This window comes from Protopterus annectens, chromosome 1.part1, assembly GCF_019279795.1.
Source record: "Protopterus annectens isolate FY-2018-M chromosome 1.part1, PAN1.0, whole genome shotgun sequence".
NCBI lineage: Eukaryota > Metazoa > Chordata > Ceratodontiformes > Protopteridae > Protopterus > Protopterus annectens.
The window spans coordinates 1,922,925,345-1,922,951,813 of record NC_056726.1 but is presented as its reverse complement, the minus strand read 5'-3'; positions in this window follow the sequence as shown (position 1 = coordinate 1,922,951,813).

Here is a 26,469-nt window from a genome sequence, read left to right as displayed (position 1 = left end):
TCTGGTATTTATCTGATAATGTAATACTGATAGCTAAGTTTCTCAATGAACAGACTGCATAGAGATAAATGTAAACCAGATGTGTACACTCTGCATCATTACATCCCACTGTCATAGCAGCAATGTACAAATAACCTGAAAAAACGTCTGTTGGCATTCTATAATCCATACAGAAGACTACCTTTTGACTGCGATCAGTGCCTACAGTATTAAAAAAATAATCTTCATGGAAGGAATGTATAATATTCATATATGGATATGTTGTCTGAAACTTGAAACGATATACTGCCAAAATTAAAAGTACATGCATGTTATAATGTATATGTACTGTATATACGTGAAACACCAGAACAGGGATGGGAATAAGTGTATTCTTTATTTCAAACTTCTTGACCTAAGATGAAATTCCCCCTGCAATGGCATTCGACACACTAATGAGACTGAGTTTACCATAGCCACAACTGAGAGATTTCCTATTATGTCTTCCATTAATTGACTGGTGTTCTTAGCCTGAATGTTGTTTTCACCTCTATGTCTTGTAAACTAGTTTTTTAATAACATAGTAGCCGATGGACTGCCACCCATAAGCATTCCCTCATTTTTTTCATGTTACTCTATCGCTCATAAAAGTTATAATTCATTGACAAAACAGGGAATATTACAGGAAATAATGTTAGTCATTGATTTACAGTATTCTTACCCCAGGTGGCACAGTGGATCAGTGTATAATGTTATCTCCTGACCATAAAAGTTTCCCTGGTTCGAGTCTTGGCAGGGGTGTCTTCTATGCAGAGTCTGCATGTTCTCCTTATGTTCACTTGGGTTTCCTCTGAGCACTCTGGTTTTCTGCCACATTCCAAAGACATGCAGTAAGTGGAATGGACACTCTAAATTGGCCATAGGTGTGAATGCATGTGAGAGTGTGTGGTGTGGAAGAAGTTAATAGTTTTGTGTGCGAAACTGTATATGTTGGTTACGATCTTGTAAAAGAAGCATTTAATCATGATTTCTATTAACATAAGATATTGTTATGCATTAGGCAATTTGAATTGAATGGATCGTGGTTCATTTAGGCGTGTGTGCATTTTGAAGTATTCTATTGGTTGAAAATTGACCATGTGATTTCTAAAGGGACTTAAAAAGGCCTTTTTAATCTGCTTTTAACTGCCTGATGAAGTTTTGGAGTGATGAAATAAAAGCACTTATAATTGTCATTAAAGTGGATTTGGAATCACCATTTTGGTCCTTGTAATACCTTTTTAGTCTTATTGTATGCTCCTGGGGAATTTAGATCTGTAAAAAATTAACATAAATGGGAGAAAAAGAAAAGAAAAAAATAAAAAAAATAATGCAGAATTAAAATTAGAATAAAGAGAAAAACATGGGGTAAGAGACTAAAGAGAAAATTGTACACAGTGAGAAACTGAATGCTGTGTAACATTACGGATGAATTTATTGTGTGTCTTTTCTCTTTAGTTTCTTACCCCATGTTTTTCTCTTTATTGTAGCTGCACCATTTTTTATGTTGGGAAGACTGTTGTCACAAAGGATTTATGAACACTGTGCAGCCATTAGAAAGAAGGAATACAATAATGCTTTGTCTAAGCATGCATCTCAGTGTTCTAATTTTAGAAGGTTTAGCTTCTTTGTTTTGGAGTCAGTGGATCAAAGATTATTTATGGAAAGTTACAATAATATTCTTGAATGCAAAGAAGTTAAATGGGAAGTGTTACTTTGAGCAGATCAAAAGCTAGGACTTAATGAAAGTATCAATATTAAATGTTTCATCTTTGTTACAATATGGTTTTCTGATGATGCTCTTATAGGATCATAGGATTATAGTCAGTTACAAGGCTAATGGCCCTTGGGCCCTTGCAAGCTTAGCCAAGTTCTGCCATTGTTTCTGCAATCAGCACCTACTGCCCCTGTCCAAGAAAGACACAGGTGGAACCCCTGCGGTGAATTTATGGTTACACATCCAAACATTCAGATTGCTCATGAAGAGGGCCAAAGAGGTGCTCTGCTTGACATGAATTGGGAGTCTGCTCCACAGGTGCAGTGAATTCTGGGAGATAAACCTCTCTCTCCAGCAGGTTCTATTAATATCACATACCATGTTAATGTCTTTAGAGCAAGTAATCTGTGGACTTGTGGATATGCAGCATTTTGAATAAAGCAGAGTGATTGCCTTATATGAAAGGCAGAGATTGCCTCTGAGTAGTCTATATGAAACGGAGTAAAGTGATAGTGATTTCAGCCAATCCAAATAGGACAGATGCTGAACACCTTGAATTATCCTATTCTGGAACCTTTGTGGTCTCTCGAATTGTTTCAGGTGCCTGGAAAGGTACATAGCGAAAGGGGCATTGTACTCAGTTATTGGCCTGATACGGGATGAGTATAGGGCAGTTATATTTATTTATTGCATTTGTTTACCGGGAAGGTCCACTGGGCCTAAGTGAGCCCATTTTCAGTGGAGGCCCAGGGAGAATAGCTCCACATACATAACAGTACATACAAGGGAAATAGTATGGGCTCAGAAGTACAAATTATTTACATGCATATACACATCTACAGTGTGTAAAATTATTAACATTGATGATGAAGTTTGTTAGACTGAGTAGCAGTTTTAATTATTAATTGTTGGAGATTTGATGGCATAAGCAAATAAAATTTAACAAGACAGAGACAGAGCTTAGGCAGTTAGTTATGGTACATGAGAGAATGGAAAAGTTAAACAAGTAATGAGATGGAATAATGTAAGAGTTATAGTGGAGGAGGAATGTTTTAGGAGGTCTTATTTTGGTGCATGTACAGTGCCAGAGAGAAGAGAGATGTTTTCTAAGGAACTTCTTAAAGAGAGCAGGATTACTGATCATTCTGATTGAAGGTGGGAGGGCTTTCCACAGTTGTATTTATTTATTTATTTTTTATTGATAATTTGTCAAATATTACATGAAATCAAAAACGAAAATGATATATATATACAATTGTAAAACCTATAAACTTAAAAAATATTATATAACTATATATTTATTTTTATTTTATTTTTTATTTCTCATTTGTTGACCAGGAAGGGAATATACATTGGTGTCTGTTAAGAAGAAAGCCATAAATAAGTTTAAGGGGTAACCTGAAGTATGATATACAAGTTCATATATCTTTGTCCATTTTCTCAATTATTTCTAGTACTTTCATCCAAAAGTTGTATAAAGTTGTAAGTCTGGTAGTTCTGTTCTTCAGAGTAGATATTTCCATTTGTCCAACTGTTCTAACTAAATTTTTAAATTCATTAAATGTAGAGGGAGTCTCACTTTTCCAGTGAATGGTGATGATTTTGCGAGCTGCTGCCATTAAAGTCCATAAGATTTGAAAATCTTTTTTGGCACACAATCTGGAACAGAACAGTTGAATAAAATCATATATTTTGATAATTGATAATTATCATTAAAAACAGTCTGAAAAAAATAATTCATATTATTCCAATACAAAAAATATGTTGCCAGTCTGCTCTTATTTTAGTCTGACATCTCCAACATAGATCTTCACTTGCATACATCTTAGAGAATTTATGTGGTGTATAAAAACTTCTATTCAAATATCTCCATGTGAATAACTGCAAGTTAATTGATAATGATGACTTCTTGGAAGATTTTAAGATAATCTTTTTTTTCCTTTTCGTTAGGAGGGTGATTATTTATCTGTGTATAATAATTCCAGTAAGTGTCTATTTGGTATATTTTTGTTGTTTTAATTATTTTGTAAATGTTAGATAGATATCCAGCACCTTGATAAGGTTGATTATTAATTATAATAATGTAATCAATAAATTTTGGGACAGTATGTCTAACTGTATCTTGCATTTGTCCAATTCTGTTTATAAGATATTGTCTTAGATTTTGTAAAAGTAGCCATAAGTCATTATTTATATGATATTTTGTTGTTATCTGATCTTTAGTTAATATTTTCTCTTGTTCTACCAGCTGATGCCAGTAGCTTATTGAGCCTATCTTGAGCATATTCATTTTTTGAATTTGGTATGTATCAAGGATAGTGGGTGTGAAGGCTATAGGAAAGATCAGAAAGAACCATGAATTAATATTTGGGACTTTGTTTATGAACAATTTAAATGTTGTTAGTGTGATGTTCATATATTTGGATGGCAGTTTATTATTTTTATTTTTGCCTTCTAGATAATATTTTAACATCCAAACTAAAGGAAATGGTATTATAGTTAAATGATCTGATCTGTTGTTATGACTAAGTTCAGTATAGACCTGTTCATGTAATTGTTTCCATATAGGTTTGTAGTGAGCCATTTAACCATAAGGTTATATTTTTAACAACAGAGGACATAATATATATCTCAATATCAGGTAAATTAATTCCTCCATCTTCCCAGTTTGGTAAATGTTTATCTAAAGCAATTTGGGGTTTGTTTGGGAACCATAAAAAATGTAATATTAGTTTATTATATCTCTGAGTGATATACTTGGGAGGTGGCAGTGAGAAACTTTGTATTAAATATAATACTTTAGGAAAAATAATTGATTTAATGAGGTATAATCTGTCTTCCATTGTAAACATAAATTTGTTCCAGGTAGATATCACTCGCTCTATTTTATCTAGTGTTTTAGTATAATTATATATAAGTGAGTCAGTTAAGTCTTCAAGTAGATCTATGCCTAAATATACTATTTTTATTATCCTCTGCTATGTATTTGGAATATTTTTTGTTTATATGTTTCTTTTTAGTATTACATGACATAATTTTTGTTTTGTTTTCATTGAACTGTAAACCTGAAATAGTTTGAAAATTATTTATTTCTTTAAACAAAGCTTGTAAAGATGCATTAGTGTCTGATAGGGTAGGAAGTATATCATCTGCAAATAATTGTAATTTAAGAGATAAAGTTTTGTTGATGCAAATGCCTTTAATATTACTATTTGATCTTATTTGATTTGCAAATGGTTCTACAAGTAATGCAAATAATAGTGGTGATAGGGGACAGCCTTGTTTAGTTCCTTTTTTGATTGGTATGGGACCAGATCTATATGAACCTAATTTAACATATGCTATGGAGTCTTTATATAGTGACTGAATAAGGGCGATAAAAGATGTAGGAAAAGTATACTCTTTTAGGACTAGTGTAAGGAAATTCCAGTTAACATAATCAAATGCTTTATTATTATCTAAGGATATTATATTTAAATCCAAGTTTGCATGTTTACTATAATCTATCAATGACAAAATTCTTTTAAGATTATCGTATGTATTTCTTCCTTTGATAAATCCTGTCTGGTCATCATGTATTAGCATGGGAAGAAGGTGTTTAATTCTGTCAGCATATATTGCCATGAACATTTTATAATCGATGTTTAATAAGGATATTGGTCTATATGACGAACATTGTTTCTCATCTTTGTCTGATTTAATTATTGGTGATATCAATGAAGATTTCCATGAAGGTGGTATAATTATATTTTGATTAACTATGGAGTATACTTTTAAGAGTAAAGATATAGCTTGATTAGGTATTACTTTATACATTTCTGATATTATATTATCAGGGCCAGGTGCTTTATTTAATTTAAGCTTTTTAATCTGTGATTTTAGTTCTGTCATAGTAACTGCTTTGCTTATAGTGTCAATTTGCTCCTGTGTTAATCTAGTAAGAATTTTGTTTTTAAGATAATTTTTTATATCTTTGTCAGGTTTTTCATGAATGCTTGAAAGGTTATCATAGGTATATTGTAATCTAAAGGCTTCTAATATACTATTTAGATCTGTGACTTTTTTCTTTGTATTAGCGATATATAATTCTTTTATTTGCTTAGATTTTATTATTTTATTGTTCTCTTAGCTAGTTGCCTCTGATGTGCTGGATTTGTTGAATAAGAATTTAATTATATCTTTTCTAGGTTAATCATTATCTTGTGGTGTAAAATTTTTGCATATTTGTTGTTAATCTGTAGTAATTCTTGAATTAAATCTTTATTTCATTCTTGAATTTCTAGTTTAAATTTATCGGCTTTCTTTTGTAATTCTAGCGTGTCTTTATACCATATTTTTTTTTTATTAATATACCAGGATAGTACTTTTCCATATATAAATGCTTTTAAGGAGTCCCAGATATATATTTCTGAAATGTTCTCTGTGCTATTTAGTTCAACGAAAGTTTTTATTTCACTTTCAAAAAATTCTTTAAAGTCTGTTAATTTTGTAACATATGAAGGTATTCTTGTTATGGGATTATTATTTATATGCATAAGCTCCATTTCAAAAACCAGAGCATTATGATCTGATAATGGACAGTTTATTATTTTGACATTACTTATTTTTGTTACTAGATCATTGGATATGTATATCCTGTCAATTTTGGAACTAGTCTTATATCTATATGAGTAAAAAGTGTAAATTAATGAGTCTGGGTCAGCAAATTAATTTATATCTTTTATGGAGATTGTGTCTGTAAACTTCAAAAGTGTCTTTGATATAGGTAACTTTCTTCTTTTACTTTTTGAATCTGTATCTTTGTCATCTATTATACAGTTGTAGTCTTCTGCCATTATTAGACTACCTTTAGTTAAACGTAATATTTCTTCAGTATGATGTTTTACTGTTCCTACGCCAGGTCCTGGTATCCAATATAGGTTAACTAAAGTGTATATTTTCCAATTTAACTCTATATTTACTAAGCAAAATATACCAGATGTGTCTTGATAAGTGTTAATTATTCTAGGAGAAATAATTGTATTATGCATTAATATGGCTACTCCTCTCTTCTTTTGCTTGTATTGAGAACTTACTAATACTGTGTAGTTATTAATATTGAGATTGTTTATATCTTTATCTAATAGATGCGTCTCCTGAAGAAATACTATTTGTGGATTGTGTAGATTTATGTATTTATATAGGCTTCTCCTTTTGATATTATTATTTAATCCATTAACATTTATAGATAGATATTTCATGTGTTGGTTTATGATTTATTTGTATGACAGTTGATATACATAGATTTAACTCTTGGTTTGCATTATATGTATAATTTACACTATTGTTTACATAGAAGATCGGCTTATCTTCTGTAGACACCAAAACAGTATAAGAAAACAGTGAAACTTCTAATTTAACTAATTCTAATTTATTACACCTTTTCCTATCCCTATGAGGTAATATACCTCTTTGCATGAGTAACACAAGTACCCACACAAACCTTCTAAATCTGTGACTAATGTTTAAACTAATCTCTCTTAACCTCATGCTTAGTATGTCACTATTTACATATATTAACAAGTTAATATGATCAGCTAATAGACAATTATATGCAAACTCATGTGAAAGCAATACTATTTATACATCAATAACCTGCTTATACTTGTTAAATCTTACTTGCAGAGTTTCTTATAATCAGAGTTACAAAAACAATTTTCCAATTACATTTAACAAAATTTGTTTCATCTTAGTACGACAATTCACATATCAATCCAACATGACACATTTGCTTTAATTCATATTGCAAAGACTCCAATACCTTGTTAATTAGTTATTTGTTTAGGGTAATTTTCCACCTCTAGAGTCTCTATCATGTAATATCAGTGCTATAAGAATATTATTTATTCTATAGTTGTGTGAATATTTCCCATTTTCATCCTCTCTCTTTATGAAATAATTAGATTTATTATTCTTTAACTTTTGAGAAAGTAGTTTTCCAAGTCATATTCCAGAACTCTTTATTAAAATTGTGTTGGCTTATATGACAATATATGTACATATATATAAATATATATACATAAACCTATATATAATGGCCTTTACATATTTTAAGATTCAAAATACTGAAGTAAAACATAGTGGAGAGATAGGTTCCCTACCCACAGACTGGCCAGACTCCGGAAAAGAACCCCAATGACTGGACGGGAGAGAGGAAAATCACCCTGAGGATCATAATGGTCACCCCAGCAAACAGGTGCCCAGGTAAGCAAGCAATATGGAAAGAAATAGCCAGAGAACTGCAATGACTAGACTTATACAAGCCCCAGGGTCGATATTCTCGTAGCAATCTATGAACCCACACAGCTATTTTAGTATTAGAAATTCTTAATATTAATGTATATAACTATGTATAGAGTATTGCCTTTCTGTATATCTAACAATATTTAACTTTTTTCTAACAATAACTATGCGTAAGTTGCTATTTCTGTTAGTATATAAAGAACCTATTAGAAAATTTGTTTGGTGTCTGTTTACTAAATCTAATCATATTTTATTTTATTTAGTTTAGGTGTGTTAAATGTTTAATAATAATCAGTAACACTAAAGGGTTGACATGTAGCTTTGTAATTCAGGTGCACTAGCACTTTAAATAGTGCTCGTTTTGGGATTTACTTCCTTGTCCAGGAATGCTGCAATTACGTTTTATTCAAAGGATGTTATAAGCAAGCATGAAGTGCTTGCAATGAGACATAAGATATGTTGGTGTTGCTTGCATGTGTATTTAAGGCTACTGCCTCGTGGACGGGGCGGGAAAAGTAGTGAATATTTTTCTTGATTTTCAAGGCATCGCTCGTAGTAATATTTAGTTTTGCATATATTTATCTGTATTATATGCCAGACATTCCTATGTTATATGTGAGACATACTGCATGACACCTGCTAGTAAAACAAACAGCACCAAATGCTTTACTTATAAAAGATTCAATATGACATTCTAGTAGTGCAGAATAATTTACTGTAAAAGCATGCAAGGGTTTAAACTCTTAACTAACTATAACCATCCAGCACAATTCAGTCATCTTCTATATACAGATAATTTTCCTTCTTCTAGTCAAAGAGTTTTAAGATGTGCTTGTTTTGAGATTTACTTCCTTGCCTAATGATATTGCATTTACATATTATTTAAAGGGCATCATAGACAATCACAAAGTGGTTACAGTGAAATTTACAACCTTTATATATTACTTGTATGCATATTTGAGATTGCTGTCTCATGAACAGAGCAGGAAAAGTAGTGAAGATTTTTCTTATCTTTCAAAGTATCGCTCGTGAAAATATTTTTCTACTGCATAGCTACAACACAGTTCAAAGATCTTCAATAAACACAACATTATCCCCCCTTCCAGTAAGGAAGCTTTGTATATATACGTTAAAAACACAATAAGAGTCCATTAGGTGTACTGGGATGCTACAACATCATAATCCATACAACCAAATATGTGCGCACACCCAAGCTGTCTTTCTATCTCAGTAAAGCAAATCATTATGACAGCATTAATGGATTAAGTACTTTAACTATGCAACTCATTTAACATAAATATATAATTTTTCAAAAAATACATTTGTCCTTCTCCCCTCCCTGCCCCGATCGGAAAACTTAGATTAGACATATTATATGAATGGTGCATTCAAAGATTTTATAACAAATTGCTAGTATAGTTAAATATATGGTGAAATTATTATATCTGGTTAAACCAGATATCCATTTGCATATATCTTAAACATATTGCTATATACATTTTGTTTGTTGATGACTAAATCAGAGACGTAGAGAAAGAAAAACATTGTTATCAAGTTTCAAATATGTTTGGATAGACCTAAATGATAATGTTAATTTACCCAGTTTATATTTATTGTAGATTTTAAGTGAGATAAAATAAATAGAAACTGTACCCGATATATTACTGTGATTAATGAGTTGAAGATTTCTTGTTAGTTTTTGTGACAATGTTTAAAGTTTTGTGGTACATGTAACGTATCAGTTATTTGTCCTTTAGATTTTTTTCTTCTGTTCAACAGTCTTCCAGTTGTTTACTTCTGCATTTCTTTTTTGTGTACTATTTGTCCAATCCATAGATTCTTCCTGTGTTAAAATGTTGTTTGTAGTGAGATATTTTATTGCTGAATCCACTGTTTCAAATATTTTTATTCCCACTGGATGGAATATATGAAGTCTTGCTGGAAACAAAAGATGGGTTTTCAGTTGTTTCTTTTTCAAGAATTTTATTATTGGCATGAATTCTTTTCTTTTGAAAACCACTTTTGTAGAGTAATCATTGTCAAATCTAATTAACGCATCATTATATTTAATGGGTGAGTTAGTCCAAGCATTTTTGAGGATGAGTTCCTTGTCTTGTGTGGAGAAAAGTTTAACAATTATTGATCGTGGTTTGTTTCTGATTAAAGATGCATTTCCTGAAGTTGACAATGACTTGTATTCACGTTCTATTCCAAAAGAAAGGGCTTCCGGTAATGTTAATACATTTGGGATCCAGGTAGTAAGAAAGTTTATTATATTATCCCCTTCTCCTTTTTCTGGCAGACCATACATTCGGATATTATTTCTTCTCATTCTGTTTTCCATGTTGTCTATTTTCCCCAGAAGATGTGCATTTTGTTGCAGTAAAAATTCAGTTTGTTGTTCTTCTTGCAGGAGTCTGGAATCAATGCCATTTAAGGACTGTTCAATGACAGAAATTTGACCTTTCTGTTGTGTGAACATTTCCTGAAGTTGTTCAAGTTGTTGAGTACATTTTTCTTTAAAAGAGTCCAATTTATTATCCATCTTATCTATTTTAGTTGTCAACTCCTGAATATTTAAAATAAGTGAATGTAAATCCTTTTTGGATGTTGGGTCCTGAGGTGGATTCCTGAGATGGCTCATTCTGAGTAGCTGATGCTGCTGTTGATTTTCTAGTAATTAATTTGACAGGAATTTTCCAATGAAAGTTGATAAAAATTGTTCTGATGATGTCTCTGGGTATTAGAAAGTGGTTAGTAGCAAAAATATCTTCTTATTGTTGTTTTTTCTCAAAATTCCTATCAGAAATATTATTGAGGAAAGAGAGCTGTGAGAAAGTGCTGTTACCAGGTCGCCATCTTCGGCTTTCCACAGTTTTGAGACAGTAAAAGAGTACAGCATTTGACTAGCTGAGAGATTTGTTTTTTCAGCTTTCAGCAACAGTTTGTTTTCAGATCTAAGAGGCCTGTTTGGCTGATATGTAATCAGTAAGGAGAAGAAAGAAGGGTATAATTGATAGTTTGTATATAAATTTATGTGCAGTAGTTAATTGTAGATAAGTGAGGTAGTAAGGAAGTTCAAGCCAGTTTAGTTGATGTAGAGATAAGCAGTGGTGAGCTGAAAATGTTGAATTTGTTACAAATTTAGCAATCTTATTGTAGCATGAGTCAAGTTTGGTTTTCAGGGAGGACTGGATATTGATGAGGATGGGGGCACCATATAACACAGATGGAAGCAGAAAGGATGAGGCTAGAGCTTTTTTGGCACTGAAGTTAAGGAAATAATTGTGTCTATAGAGGATACCTATTTTTTGGTGTGTTTTTTTATGTTGCTGTGGATATGGAGGTTGAATGTTAGATTTTCCTCAATGAAGATACCTAACAATTTAGTATTTGGAATAACTTCTATGATAGCATTATTTTGGGATTGGACAGATAATTCATTCTTGTTAAAAGGGGTACATTTTGTGGGGTGAATATTAGAAGTTTAGCTTTATTGGGATTTAGAGCGAGATGATTGTTTGATATCCAAGTTTCGGTTGATGTAAAGGCATCTTGGCTAAGAAGTTGTAGCTCAGAAATGGACTTGGCAGTGCAGATGATTGTAGAATCATCTGCATATTGAATAATGGTGCCATGGGTAAGAGTGGTATGGAGGATGTTAATGAATATACTAAATAGGAGGGGACCCAGTATAGATCCTTGGGATATGCCTGTAGTTGTATTGAGAAAAGATGAGAAGGAATGTTGCTATTTGGTGGATGGTTGCCTGTCAGTGAGCTAGTTTGAGAACCAGTTTAAGTTGGGGGGGTAAGATACCTATGTTGTAGAGTTTGGTGAGCAGAAGGGGGTGGGACATTGTATCAAAGAACTTTGAGAGGTCAAGGAAGAGTGAGGACACTGTGTAACTGACATCACAAGCCCTATTTACTGTATCTGTAAAGGATATGAGAGTGGTGCAGGTGCTATGACCTGGCCTGAAGCTGTACCGAGTGGGGGAAAGAATCTGGCTTTTAACAAAATTATTAAGAAGCTGAGCGTGAACACATTTTTCTAATATTTTGGAGATGGGAGAGAGGATAGTGATGGGTCAGAAATTAGAGATGTCAGAGTTGTTGCCACCTTTATGAAGTTGAAAAACAAGTGTTTTTTCCAGATATGTGGTATAAGGGACTCCTGAATTGATCTATTAAGGAGTATGCTGATGGGGTAGGCAATGGAGCTTGCAGATAGTTGTAAAAATTCTCCAGGTAAATTGTCTGGTGGGTTAGTACAAGGATTGAGTTTATGAAGGAGTTTTTTTTATAGCGGAGGTTGGTATAGGTGTGAATGAGAAAGTAGATAAGGAAGTAGTTGAGAAATTTGATGGAGGAAGTTCAGGTGGTTTGGGATTTATTGGCAGGAAGGTGGTGGTGAGCTTAGCTATGGTGTCAATAAAGTATGAATTAAAGAGTGAGGCTATGAATTAAAGAGTGAGGATATTTGAGTGGGAGATTTATCTGGATTTGAGCAAGGATTATTATTTGTGCCTGGATGAAGTAGGGTACTGATTGCACCCCAAAATTTCTTTGGGCTTGATTTGCATTGGTCTTGAAGACTTTGGAAGTGTTCTTTTTTATTTTTAATCACTAGTCATTGTGTCTGATTGTGTAGCTGTTTATACTGAATGAAGTCAGAAGGACTTTTATTTTTTTGCTAAGCTTTCCAGGCTTTGCCCCTTGTCGACATAATATGATTTGTGAGTTTGGTGAACCAGCTGGCATGTTTAGTCTTTACTCTTTTTAGGCAAATTGGGGATAAGCTATTTAATATCCTAAGAAATGTTGAATTGAAAAATTCAACAGCATCCTTGGGAGGGAGATATTTTAATGTTGTCCAGTTGATACTTTGTAAGACTTCATTAAAGGTCTTGGGGAGAAATATCAGGTTTGCTTGACTTGGTGTTTACTTAGAATGGGGTGGTCTTACATATTATAAAGGCTGGTAAGTGGTCACTAATACTGAAAGGAAGTGTGCCAGAGGAGGAGATTTTCTTAGGGTCAGAAACCAGGATCCAGTCCGGATTGAGCCTCTGTCATTTTTATTGTTGGGTCTGGTTATATTGGTAATTAGCTGTGTATAATTATATAGGTTAATACTGGTGGAAGGGTCCTGTTTTGAAATATCAAGCCAGTTAACGTTAATGTCACCTAAGATGATAGTTTTGCTTTTAATATTATTAGTTGCCCAGGCAAGAATATCTTCAAGTATAGGAATGTTATTGCCTGGGGGGATGTATAAGACCATGATACAAAGGTTTTTACAGTTATTTAGTTTTAGGAAGGCTGCTAGTATCTCTGTAGTGAAGAACTGTCAGACAGGTTTTGTGTATTGAACTACAGTGAAGGTATTTGGGTATACTAAGGTGACAAAGAACAACAGGCCAGCACTCAGAGGAAAAGGTGTTATGTAGCAAAAGCTGTTTTATTCAAGCATATACAGGCCAGTTTCGGCCCAGTTATTAAGCCTTCCTCAGTGAAAAATCCAAAGAACTTAAATACTAAATAATCATCACATGATGGATAGAAGATTCATTTAATTGGTTGGCTAGAGATGTTAATTTATTCCTTGGGGGAATAACCCTCCCAGCTTAATTATCCATTTATTTTCTTTTTTGTTTAATATGTCATGCCAACCCATTTTGTTAGCCCGGTTCCCACATATCTTATCAATAACAGTAAACCGAAAGGATGCAGTAGAATGACTCAATGAATGTTTATATAATGCATTACTGGTTTTCTTGAGTCTGACGTCACTAAGGTGTTCAGCTATCCTTAACCTAACTGGGCGTGATGTTTGTCCCACATAAAAAGCAGAACACATGCAGGTGGCTAAATAGATGACCCAGTCGCTTCCACAATTGGCCAAGAACGTGATATCATAAACACAGCCAGTGTTTTTGCTGGTGAATTGTTTGGACTTAACCACCCTAACACAGTGTACACAATGTTCACATGGCAAATATCTCCATAGCAAATCACCCGTAAGAGTGGTTTGAGATGATTCTCCTGAAGTTGATGCATGTTTATAATTGCTAAAATAAGAACCCAAGTTCTTGCCCCTGCGGTACGAAAAAAAGCATCTATCCTTAAGGAATGTTGATAATCTGTCATCTGCTAGTAATATCTTCCAATGTTTGTTAACAATATCTAATAGAGCATGGGTATTACACCCATAGGTGGTAACTAATCTAAGTTCTGAAGATTTTATGGCATTTTTGTCCTTATATGTTAACAAATCATTTCTGTTCATGAAAGAAGCAAAATTACTAGCATTGAGAATCGCACTAGACTTGTAACCACGAGATTTAAATCAACAAGGTCCAGCTGGTACTTGTGATATTTCTCCAAGCTGGAACAAATGCGTCTTATTCGTAAAAACTGTGATTTGGGAATTTTACGTGTAACATGTGGTGGGTGGAAGGTGGTAGCATTTAATAATGAGTTATACTGAGGATACTTGAGGAAAACCTGGGTATCCAGAGTGTGATCCGAATTGTGTATAATCAAAACATCAAGAAATGTAATATGGTGAATATCATAATTCACAGTAAACTTAATACCCCACTTGTTGCCATTAATGTAATCCATAAATTCACACAAGTATGCCTCATCAGCTTTCCAAATCATCCAGCAATCATCGAGGTAGCGTCTCCACATATCAGTTTCCCCAAGGTATAGGTTATGTGATATATCATTTATCAATTGCTCTTCTACAGAGGCCATGAACAAGCTGCCAAAGCCTGCCAGTTCCAGGATGCTTAAAGAACCTGGATTTGTCTATGCTGTTACAGTAATTACAGCCCCCACATTTACGTGTGCCCCCACCCCATAGTACAGCTAGCTGTTGTTCTCTTACGGTAGCACAGGTGCTGCTTTAAGTTCATTATATTCTTAAACATGAACCTAGGCTTAGACCCAGTCACTGCTGAGACTCTTTTATCAATCTGCAACATGGGCCAGTTCCTGGTCAAGACTTCTTGTATATGACCCACATCTTGTGTATATGTCAAAATAATTGGAATCACAGAGGTTCCAGTACTAATTTTACTCATAGAGTCCCTTCTGGTAAGGAGTACACTGATATCTTTTTATGTGAACTTATAAACAAAATCTCTAGTTATGAACAAAAGTTACTTCTGCAAAAGAAGAAGAAACTAATCAGGGATGTGTCTGATTTTAAGAATCAGCATTTTTCACATGGCCTAGAACTAGAGATGGTCCAAAGAATGGACAGACCAATCTGGTGAGTGCCTTGAGCACCTTAGCGAGTCAGAACTCAGCAGCAGAGATAGCGACCAATCCGAGTACATCAGGAAGTGTGCAGTCTCCGGGTTCAGCAAGTCTGGTATACTCTACACCTCCACAAGACTTGACTTCGCAGATGCAGTTGTAGACAAGCCACCAGTATTATCCAATGAAGTTGTAGTTTGATGAAAGACTACTCATAACGTCCAAGAGCAGGTTTTTCCAACACTGCCTTTGCCATTTTGTACTCGGAGAATCGGCTCCTTCGAGCAGGACCATCAACGGGGTGGAATGAAGTGCAAAGAACCTCCAGGTGCAGGACAGGTATGGACCTTGAAAAAGATGTGGGGGTTGAATGAAATAAGTTAGTATGGAATATCTTGAGCTATGCTCTTTCTCCTGGCTGACCATTCGTTATTGACTAAGGGACTGAGTTTTATACCTTTGAGTAAACTTGGTATCAGCGGCTGCCTTACTGAGTTAAGGCTGTTCACATGTAACATTGCACTTAAATGTATATTTAATGATCAAGAGACTTCTCTAAGTAATGCCTTTAAGTAACCTAGTTGTTTTGTGCCCAATCTACCGCATTGTGTAGAGGTGCTTTTACAGTTGTGTGAAAAAGAAATATATGACAAATATGGCAACCAGAATGCAAATGTTTACCAGTGTAATTTAACCAGAATAGAACAACAAGCCCTTAATGAGTTGACATCTAATGGTAATATACTTATCCACCCTGCTGACATGGGTGGGCTGGTAGTTGTGATGGATACTACTTATTACTTAAATACCGTGAGATCCATGTTGAATGATACTGAGGTATATAGAGCAGTGGATGCCAAGGTAGTAATGCAGATCAAGGATGGCATTGTGAACACTTTGAATGAATGTTTATGTATGAGGTTGATCACCAAATCCTTATTTGAGTACGTCATGGTGAAATACCCTGTTATTCCCCAGCTACATGGCCTGCCTAAAATTAATAAAAATCCAGATGTTCCTATCTTTAGGCCAATAGTAGCAGGTAGTGGCTGGCTCACTGAGCCAGTGTCTATTTATTTGGATTCTCAACTCAAAATGGTGCTTGCAGATTCATCTGTTGTTGTAAGAGACACAGAACATTTTTTGCGTGATCTCTATGGTTCCATGCATGATGTTGATGTGAATGAAATTGATTATTTAGTAACACTTGATATCATGTCCTTGTTTACTTGCAATCCCAATCAAGAGGGCATCACTATGGTTAAGGACGTGCTTCTTAATTCAAATAAATTTTCATCAGGACATGTTGATTTCCTATGTATGTTATTAGAAATGGTAGTTGAGAGTAACATTTTTTTCTTTAATGAACAATGTTATTGGTAAGTTTCTGGCATGGCGATGGTGACTAGCTGCACCAACTCATATGCAAACTTAGTCATGGTACATTGGGAGCAATGCTTTATGACAACATTTCATGGTAACCATGTACGGTTTTAACCATCGATTTGTAGATGATCCTTTTGTTCCATGGCATGGTGATGAGTTGACACTAAGACAATTGTTGGACATGGCTAATTTAAGCAGTGGCTTTCTTAAATTCACCATGAATTTATCTTCTAGTTCAATTAATTTTCTTGATATAGTTGTTTATAGGAAGGGCAATGCATTTAGCACTAAGCTTTACAGAAACAAATGTTATGTTCCGTCCTATTTACACAGGGATAGCATGCATCCCCAACATGTGTTCCCCAATATTTTGAGAGGTCAGGCCATGCGCACATCTTGCTTAACTTGTGAAGATAGTGATGTTATATATGAGATGGAACAGCTTAAGGCAGCCTTTGCATTCAGAGGTTACAAAGACCATGAGATTTGTAGAGCCCATAGTAAAGTATTAAATGAGCGTTATGGTCGTGCCAAACCCTATTATTCGGAGGGAAGGGACTATATGAATAAAATTAGTACTGGAACCTCTGTGGTTCCAATTGTTTTGACATATACACAAGGTGTGGGTCATATACAAGAAGTCTTGACCAGGAACTGGACCATATTGCAGACTGATGAAAGAGTCTCAGCAGTGACTGGGTCTAAGCCTAGGTTCATGTTTATGAACAGAATTAACTTAAAGCAGCACCTGTGCTACTGTAAGAGAACAACAGCTAGCTATACTATGGGGGGCACACGTAAATGTGGGGGCTGTAATTACTGTAAGCATAGATGAATCCAGGTTCTTTAAGCATCCTGGAACTGGTAGGCTTTGGCAGCTTAAGGTTACAGCAGATTGCAATACTCAAAACTTGGGGTATATAGCACATTGCACAGTATGTTTTAGATTTTATGTTGGTAAAACCAAACGTAGGTTAAAGAAGCGCATTCCTGATCACTTGTATTGTACTAAGAAAGGGTTAGATTACAGTGCATTAGCAAAGCGCACTATTCAGGAGGGTAACACACACACTTTCTTGTTTCAGGTTCTACAGATAATTGAGACCAACGAAAGAATGGGTGATATTGTTTATAAAACAGAAAATGTAGAGTTGCAATGGATTCTACGGTTGGCCTTGCAAAGAGGCCTGGGACTTAATGACAGTGTGCCCCTGAAACCTGTGCTTAAAGCTAAGAAATTGAGATAATACTATGTAAAGCATATGTAGAAATTTGTACCTTTTAAGGTTTTATCTGTTTTTAAATTGTTTTTTAGTGTGTTAATTATGGTCGCTTTCTGATATGGTGATAATGTAATTGTCTTGTATTTAAATATTCAATGTGACTTGGTGTATGTTGTCTGAAGAAGCAGTGTTTCACTGTGAAAGCACTCACATTTTCTTGTCATTAAAGAAGCTTGGATTTTATAACGTCCATTTGAATTTATTTCTGTTGCTGACTGAGTTGGCCGTTTACACCTTGGATTCCTCACCTCTGTTGGGACTACCTCAATTAATTTGTCAAACAGCATGCCCAAAGATAATAGCTGAAAACAGCCTGCTCCTGCCTAATTTTTTTTATAATGCTATAAAATACATTGCACATGTTATTGGTATATTCATTGATAAACACAATGCATGCTGAACATATTTTATGCTACTTGTGTATGCCATTTCTGTCAGTTCATTGTGCAACATGTTTATAATGTAATGATATAAGCTTTTCTGTAGGTATGCAACAAATACTCATGGATAATTGGGTACTACTTTAACCGCAACTGTGAATGTTATTTTCCAAGTTTCCTACTCACTTCTGTATTTTATCAGTATAGCAAAGTCTATTATAATAGTGTGTAATTTATTTATTATTTGTTGACTGGGTTAGTCCCACTAAGCTAGTGGATTTTTTTTTTTTAGGGAGACCAGAGGTGATATGTCTACTACTTTCTACTAGGAGAAATTTGTTTTCTCTAGTCTTTTAGATAGGTGCCATTAGATCTTTTACATCCACTTGTGCTACCACCTAATCAAGCAAATAGAACCTCAGCTTAATATCCTATGAATAGGATGAGACACTCAAGAGAGTGGTACCTCATGCTGCTCTGATGTGTGACCAAGCCAGTTACCTGGAGTGGGAATATAACTCACAGACTTCTGGTCTTAGAGTACTAAAGTCAAGTATAATACTTGTTGCGCCAGGGGTAATATAGTTTCTGGTCATATTCAGAAGTGGTATGTGAGAATATTGTTACAGCCTCACAATCAATCATAGTACTATAACGTATGATCCACTACTGATTTGTTGATGCACATTGCTTTGTATGATGCACATGCATGAATACTGCACAAATTATAACATGCTAACAGATAACAACTTAGTGTGTATCCAAGAAAGACTATGCTCAAAAGTACTATAACTCGCTGTGATATTCTAGACATACCTGCAAAGTTCAGGTCAGGTTTATGCAATTATACTGCCTCTGGTGAATCATATTGCATTTACATAGGTTTGTGACACCTGTGCACTGGCCCAGTAATCAAGGAGCCTCAATCCTCACCACTAGCACCAGTGAGGGGCATCCACTTTGGTAAGGATAACAAGTACACACACAGTAAAGTACAATTTCCCTTAAGAGCACACAGAGATCACAGTCAGTCTAGGGCTGGTTTCCCCCTTTCTCTCCAGATCCCCAATAGGACTCCCCACTGGCTCAGCTATAGGGTACAGATCTCATCCAAGTAATCAAGTGAAAACCTCAAGTGCCTTCTGTGTCCATCCAGTGCCTCATGACCCTGTCCAAGTAGCTGACACACACACACACACACACTTTGAGATTTGGTTTATATAGAAACACACAGACACTACCGGGGAAGGCTGGCACAGGTTCTCCAGGTATGCCCCCCTCCTGCCAGGCTATAAGGTAGTAATCACTGCCACCAACTACTCCTATCAACTACAAAAAAGGCCCTTGCCAAAGGGTGACCAATTTATATTGTGCAATATCATTATCTAAATAGTAAGTGGATGAACAGCAAGGCTTATTGGAGTGGCTTTGTACAGTATCACTAAATACATGCAAGTACTCTAGAGCTTAAATTATCTCTACACAAAACAGCCACAGTTGAATGGTTAAAAAATATTTAATAATAAATAATAAAAACACAAGGCAAATATTCTCAATTCAATGCAGTGCTAGTCAAGAGTTCAGAGATCACAAGAAAATGCTTAAAATAATAATGTAGAATAGCCTGACATAAATATAGAAAACAGCTAGATGAAACTTAGTGTTTATATCATGTTATCAAAAGATGAAAATAGCGAATGCTATTTCATCGAACCTAAAATATCTATACCACATAATACCGAATATTCAGAACAGCAAATTTTTTCCTTGGGAAAAAATTTGCCATTCCGAAACACATACACACAACACAAGCACACCTAAAAAACATCAATACACACATACACTTATAATCCTACAATTTACCCTACACTAAACTATACATACACTACTACCTATCCACTTACCTTAACCCAAACCCTAATCCTAAGGTCCGTAACTATCGCACACTCACCTAACCCACACCCTAACCCTAACTCATTTGACCCCCTAAACCTAATTCACCTAACCCGTGCCCTAACCCTAACTCACCTAACCCGTGCCCTAACCCTAACTCACCTAACATGCGCCCTAATCCAAACAACCACACAATCGCACACTTACCTGAACCCAACCCATAAATCTCCACCACAGTGCTGAAAATAGTGAAGCCACAGAACCGGCCAACCAAATTCTTTCCCTAGGAAAGAATTCGGTGTTCTGCAGCTTTGCTATTTTTAGCGTTCGATTAAAACAGGTCAATATCAGAACATTCGAAGTTTTAAAACTTTGATGTCCTGATATAGATCCAAAACTTACTGTTTTCTATCTATTTCTAAGACAGACACTAAAGTCTAAGATCCTACTTACATATACAGCAAATAAGTGCTGGTGATGTTGACAGTTCTGAAGACAAATGTAAAATGCTTTCTTTTTCTATCAGAGATTTCTTAAATTGGTAATACATGACTGCTGACTCATTTTAGATTACATCATTCTTTATCTGGTTCCCAGACTAACAGAAACTCAAAGTTTTAGCATTTCTTTGATCTTGCACCTGACCAGGAATCTACAGCAATAAAAGACAATGTATATGTAAAATCTAGCAATTAACTCTGGTCTCAAAACAATAGAAGGAATTCCTCAGTTCAGACATTATGCCTCAGAGCTTTGAGATCAAACAGTCATACAATGCTTGACTTAACAGCTTTCTTCCAGCAGAGAGCACTGTGGTTACATTTTTAAAGTTCAATATTTAACACAGTTTTATTACATTTAAGAGGACAAGCCTGTGGATTATATTCATATTTACAATGACATAGAATTATCTACAGAATTCTCTCTAGCTAGGCTGGCAGCCTCCACATATATTCACATACCCCCCTCCCCCCCAGGCGATCTCAAACTAGCTTTTCAAGTTACCCTTGAGAAACGTTGATTGAGAAGGTGAGGTCCATCTGAGTATACCTTACCCCATTCCCTGTCTTGAGAGCCCATCTGTGTTGGCATTGCTAATCCCACGGCAGTGCTTCACTGACATCATGTGCTTGCAAACCAAGCCTCCATCTTTGCAACTTAGAATTTTGCTGGCTGGCTCAGTGTAACCATGTTACGGGATTGTGATCTGTAACTACAGTGAATTTTCTTCCATACAGATAAGGCTGACATTTTTACAGTGCCCACACTATGTCCAGACATTCCTTTTCTACATCTGCATAACATTCCTCCCTAGGTTGGAGTCAATGAGTGAGATAAACCACTGGGTGCTCTTCTCCCTCTGAAGAAATCTGGCTAAGTACAGTCCCCACCCCATGGTTTGAAGCATCCACCTGCGCAACAAATTATTTGCAGTAATCGGGACTGGCTAACACAGGGGATCCTCCTAAAGATTCTTTTTTCTTCTGGAATGCCTGCTCACATGCTGTGGTCCACACTACCTTATCTGGCTTATTCTTCCTTGTCAGGTTTGTGAGGGGAGCAGCTACGGTATTATAACTGCAGATGAACTTTCTATAATACCTTGCTGTCCCTAAGAATGCCCTCACCTGCTATTTGGTAAAAGGTGCAGGCCATGCCTGAATGGCTTCCACTTTGGCAGGTTCTGGCCTGTTCTTACCACTCCCCACTCTATGTCCCATGTAAGAGACCTCTACATACCCACCAGGCATTTGCAGAGCTTAATGGTCAACCCTGCTTTCTGTAGTGTGCCCAGAACCTCCCTGACATGCTGTAGGTGCTCATGCTAGGATTGTCTGTAGATGGAAATATCATCTAGGTAAGCAAGGGCAAACCCTCCTGCTCCTGCTAGGATATGATCTACCAGCTTCTGGAAAGTTGCTGGGGCATTTTTCATCCCAAAGGACATCTCTGTGAACTCATACAAGCCAAAAGGAGTCACAAAGGCTGACCTCTCTCTCTAGCACTGGGAGTCAAGGTCACCTGCCAGTAACCCTTAGTAAGATGGTGGTAAGATATTTAGCCCCACCCAGCTGTTCTAGGGCCTCATCTGTCCTAGGCATGGGGAAAACATCTGACTCTGTTTTATTAGTTAATTTTCTGTAGTCCACACAGAACCTGGTGCTACCATCCTTCTTTGGCACCAGCACCACAGGGAAGGCCCAGGGGCTGTTGGACTCTTGAATTACCACTAGTTCCAACATCTCCTGTATCTCCTCCGCCAGAGTCTGTTTGACTCTCTCAGTCACCCTATAAGGGGCCTGCCTAATATGCCTTTGGGGTCTTGTATCCAACTGGTGCTGCACCAGGTAGGTGCACACTGGTTTACCAGTGCACATGTCCCCAAACTCCTGTAACTCTGCTCGGATTTTTCAAACCTGGGTAGGAGACAGCTGCTAGGACATTGCTACCCCTTCCACTGAGGTGTCAGTCAGAGCCTCACTGAGGAGATCAGTCAGCAGATCTCCCTCAGACTCCTCCTGCAGTCCACTGCAAATACTCAGCACAAGGGCCTCCCTATCATGGTAAGGTTTCATCATGTTAACATGGTATGATTTGTGCTTCTGCCTCCTGTCTAGCAGTTCTACCCTATAGTTAACATCACTTAGCTTTCTTACCACCTTGTAGGGTCCCTCCCAAGCTGCTTGCAGCTTGTTGTATCTGACAGGAATGAGAACCATTACCTGCTACCCTGCAGCATACTCTCTAGCTCGAGCATTCCTGTCATACCAGACCTTTTTCTGCTGTTGGGATTCTGCCAAGTTCTCCTGGGCAAATCCCATGAGTTCCCTGAACCTTGTCCTGAGACTTAGGATATATGCCACAACAGACTCCTTGTGAGAGTCACACTCACTCTCCCACTCATCTCAAATTAAATCTAGAGGTCCCCTCACCCTATGTCCATACAGCAACTCAAAGGCTGAAAAACCTGTGGATTCCTGGTTAGCCTCTCTGTAAGCAAGCAACAGATGAGGAAAATATTTGTCCCACTCCTTCTTTAACTGGTCTGCAAATGCCTGTAGCAAGGACTTGATTGTAGAGTTTAACCTCTCAACAAGACCATTAGTCTGGGGATGCTAGGGGGTGGTCTTCAGGTGCTTCACCCGACAGTACTTCCACAGACAAGCCAGCAGGTATGACATGAAATTGCCACCTCTGTCAGTCAGTATTTTTTTTAGGAAACCTACCCTGCTGAAAATCTGTTATAAAGCATTTGCCACCTTTTCTGCCTCAATGGGGGAGAAAGCCACTGCCTCAGGGTATCTTGTAGCATAATCTACTACTACTAGGATATACTTTTTCCCTTTGGAACTTGGGTTACACAGAGGCCCCACAATATCTATAGCTACCCTCTGAACTGGCTTTTCAATCACAGGTAAAGGCATCAAAGGAGCTCTCACCTTGTCTCCTGCCTTGCCTCCCTTTTGGCACTGGTCACAGGTCCTGCCATACCCTGTTACATCTCTGGAAATTCCAGGCCAATAGAAGTTCTGCATAATACATCTCTTTGTACATTTTATGCCCATATGACATGCTAAGGGAATATCATGTGTTATGACTAGAAGCACCAGACAATAGGTTCTAAGCACTACCAACTGCTGTATCCTTTCACCTTCTAGCCCTCCAAGGGGTCCACTCTCTATCCAGTAATCCTTTGTCTCAGTATACAGATTCCCCCTTCCCTTGAGAATCAGGTGCCTCACTAGCTACCTGCCTCCAGCCTTGTAATGTAGGGTCTGAGAGCTGAGCCTGTTTCAACTCCTTTTTTGAACCATTTCCAGCTCCTCTTTCACAGGAAGTCTGGCATCTCCTGGGTACTACTACTCACCTCTATCTTTGCAGTCGCTCTGTCCAAGGGAACATCAGTACCCACAAGCAGCTGTGGCTCACCGTCAGTCTCACTGCTACAGAGCAGCTCCCTCCCTGAAGTTACCACATCACCAGTTCTGGCTTCAAGTATGCGGTCTGTCTGGGTCTCTCCCAGGCTACCAGACCCACATGCCCGTCTCCTAGTCTGACTGCATGTAACTGCATAAGCACATGGTACTGCCTCATCCAAATCCTTGCCTATCAGAACATCTGCAGGATGGTAGTTTGGTACCCTTGTTGTCTTGAGACAACCTACTATTGGTATTTAGTCTTTACCACTTACTGGCTCTCTCACCTTTTGTTCCACACCTTGCCTCCGTGGACATCTGTATGCCACATGGCCTAACTGGTTGCATTCAAAACATTTAACCCTAGGTCCTGGACATGTACCTGGACTAGTGGCTTCCCCTGCTACTGGTAGAGCCTTTTGGGGCAGTCTGGGCTGCCCACCATGGGTTCCTTTAGACCCGTGAGCAGTACTGGGGGTCCCTTTCCTGTGCAGTGATGCCCTGCAAGCTAGGTATAGGTCTCTCTTCTTCCTCAATTCATCTGAAGTAGCACATTGTCTATCAGCTAACCAAATCCTCATGTCCTCAGGAAAAGTGCTAAGGGCTTGTTCTCTCACCAAAAGGTCTGCCAGCCCTTCAGAAATGGTGACATGACATCCACTCACCCACCTATGAAAATAAGTGCTCATTTCAGCAACATATTCACACACACACTTTCATCTGCCTTGTGTCTATGCTCACGAAACTTTTTCCTATAAGTTTCAAGTGTTAGCTTAAAACATTCTAGCAAACAATTCTTAACAGCATTATAGGTTCATAGATTATAGGTTCATAGATCAGTACTAGGCTAACTGCAACTGTGGGCCATTGTAAGCCTAGCCAAGTATCCCATGTGAGAATCAAACCATGCACCTTGTGTCTGTAAGGCAAAAACCTTGACCATTATGCCAACCTGCCACCCTTATAATTTAATAATTCATTGTCTGACAGTTTGAAAGTACATTTACAGCTTTACCATGTAGTAAGGGGGTCATGAACCATACTCAGAGCCTTTTGCCAACATCATACTGTTTACATACCCACTCAAACATATGAATGAAACTGTCGAAACTATCCCCCTCTGTAAAGTGTGGAAGAAATTTACTGTCCTTTTGTGCTTCTGGTTCTGCTTACTCCCTTCACTATTACCTCCATGACTTTGGTGAAGAGTCAGCATCTCCTTTTCATGCTGCCTCTGCCTTTCCTTCTAGAAGTGTATTTAGAAGTGTATTTGTTATTTTGAAGAAGTCTTATTGTAAGACAAAAGCACTTAATGACAGTAATAAAATTTTGGTTTACTTTTTTCACTGAGTGTTCTGTGATGTCTTTGGGTACCATAGCAAAGGCATTTCTTTGTAGTTAGGTGTTTAAAGCCTCTGTGCTGGTGTCACCATCTGGGTGCAGAAGGAAAGTGCACCTGGGAGCTAATACTAATGCTCATATAGGATGCCTTGAAACAGTGCTGGGAATGCCTGCCCTTATATATTGGCATTATTTAGGATGTGATTGTGAGCAATTGCAAAATGGCTTCTCTTCAGGTGTGTCCTTGCCATCTTCTAAGTGTGACAATGCCCCTTCATGGTCTTCCCATTCAGCTAATTCAAATTCCATACTGTAGTTCTGGTCATATTCATTGCCCAGGGCTACAAGGACTACATGCCTCACACTGGCATATTATCATTATCCCTTCCATCAAGTACAAATAAGCAGGCATGGACTGCATAAGTGAAAACAGATGTGGGTCTTTGTCAGAGCTCATCTCTCTATATCGGCTTACATGGCTTGATCTGCAAGACTTGCAGACTTTGGCACATACTATTAGATCAGCAAGTGTTTGTGAATATTGGCAGTGTGTGCTATTGGTCCCTGGCAAGATTCACATTTTGTGGTGACTAAGATTCTGAAACATTGCATGCTAATGAGACCCATTAATGGGGTATGGCATTAGAGAGATAAATATGGTGCCACTATGTCATACAAGTCTGTAGTATTCTGAGACATACTGACATATGGCTTCCTGATACCAGTGTATGTATGCTAATCTATTACATCACTTCAGTTGAGCTGTATAATGTTTTAGGTCTGTGTTTATACAAAATTATCTTAAGAGTTTAGCACGTTCGTCAAAAGTGCATAAAACTGACTTCTTCAGAACTACATGACACACATAATGCTGATTTAAATAGCCTGCCCTACTCAACAATTAGTCAAACAAGAAAGATGTAATTTCCTGCTAAAAAATGTAATTTCCTGCTAAAAAATGTATGTCATGTCCTATTAGAA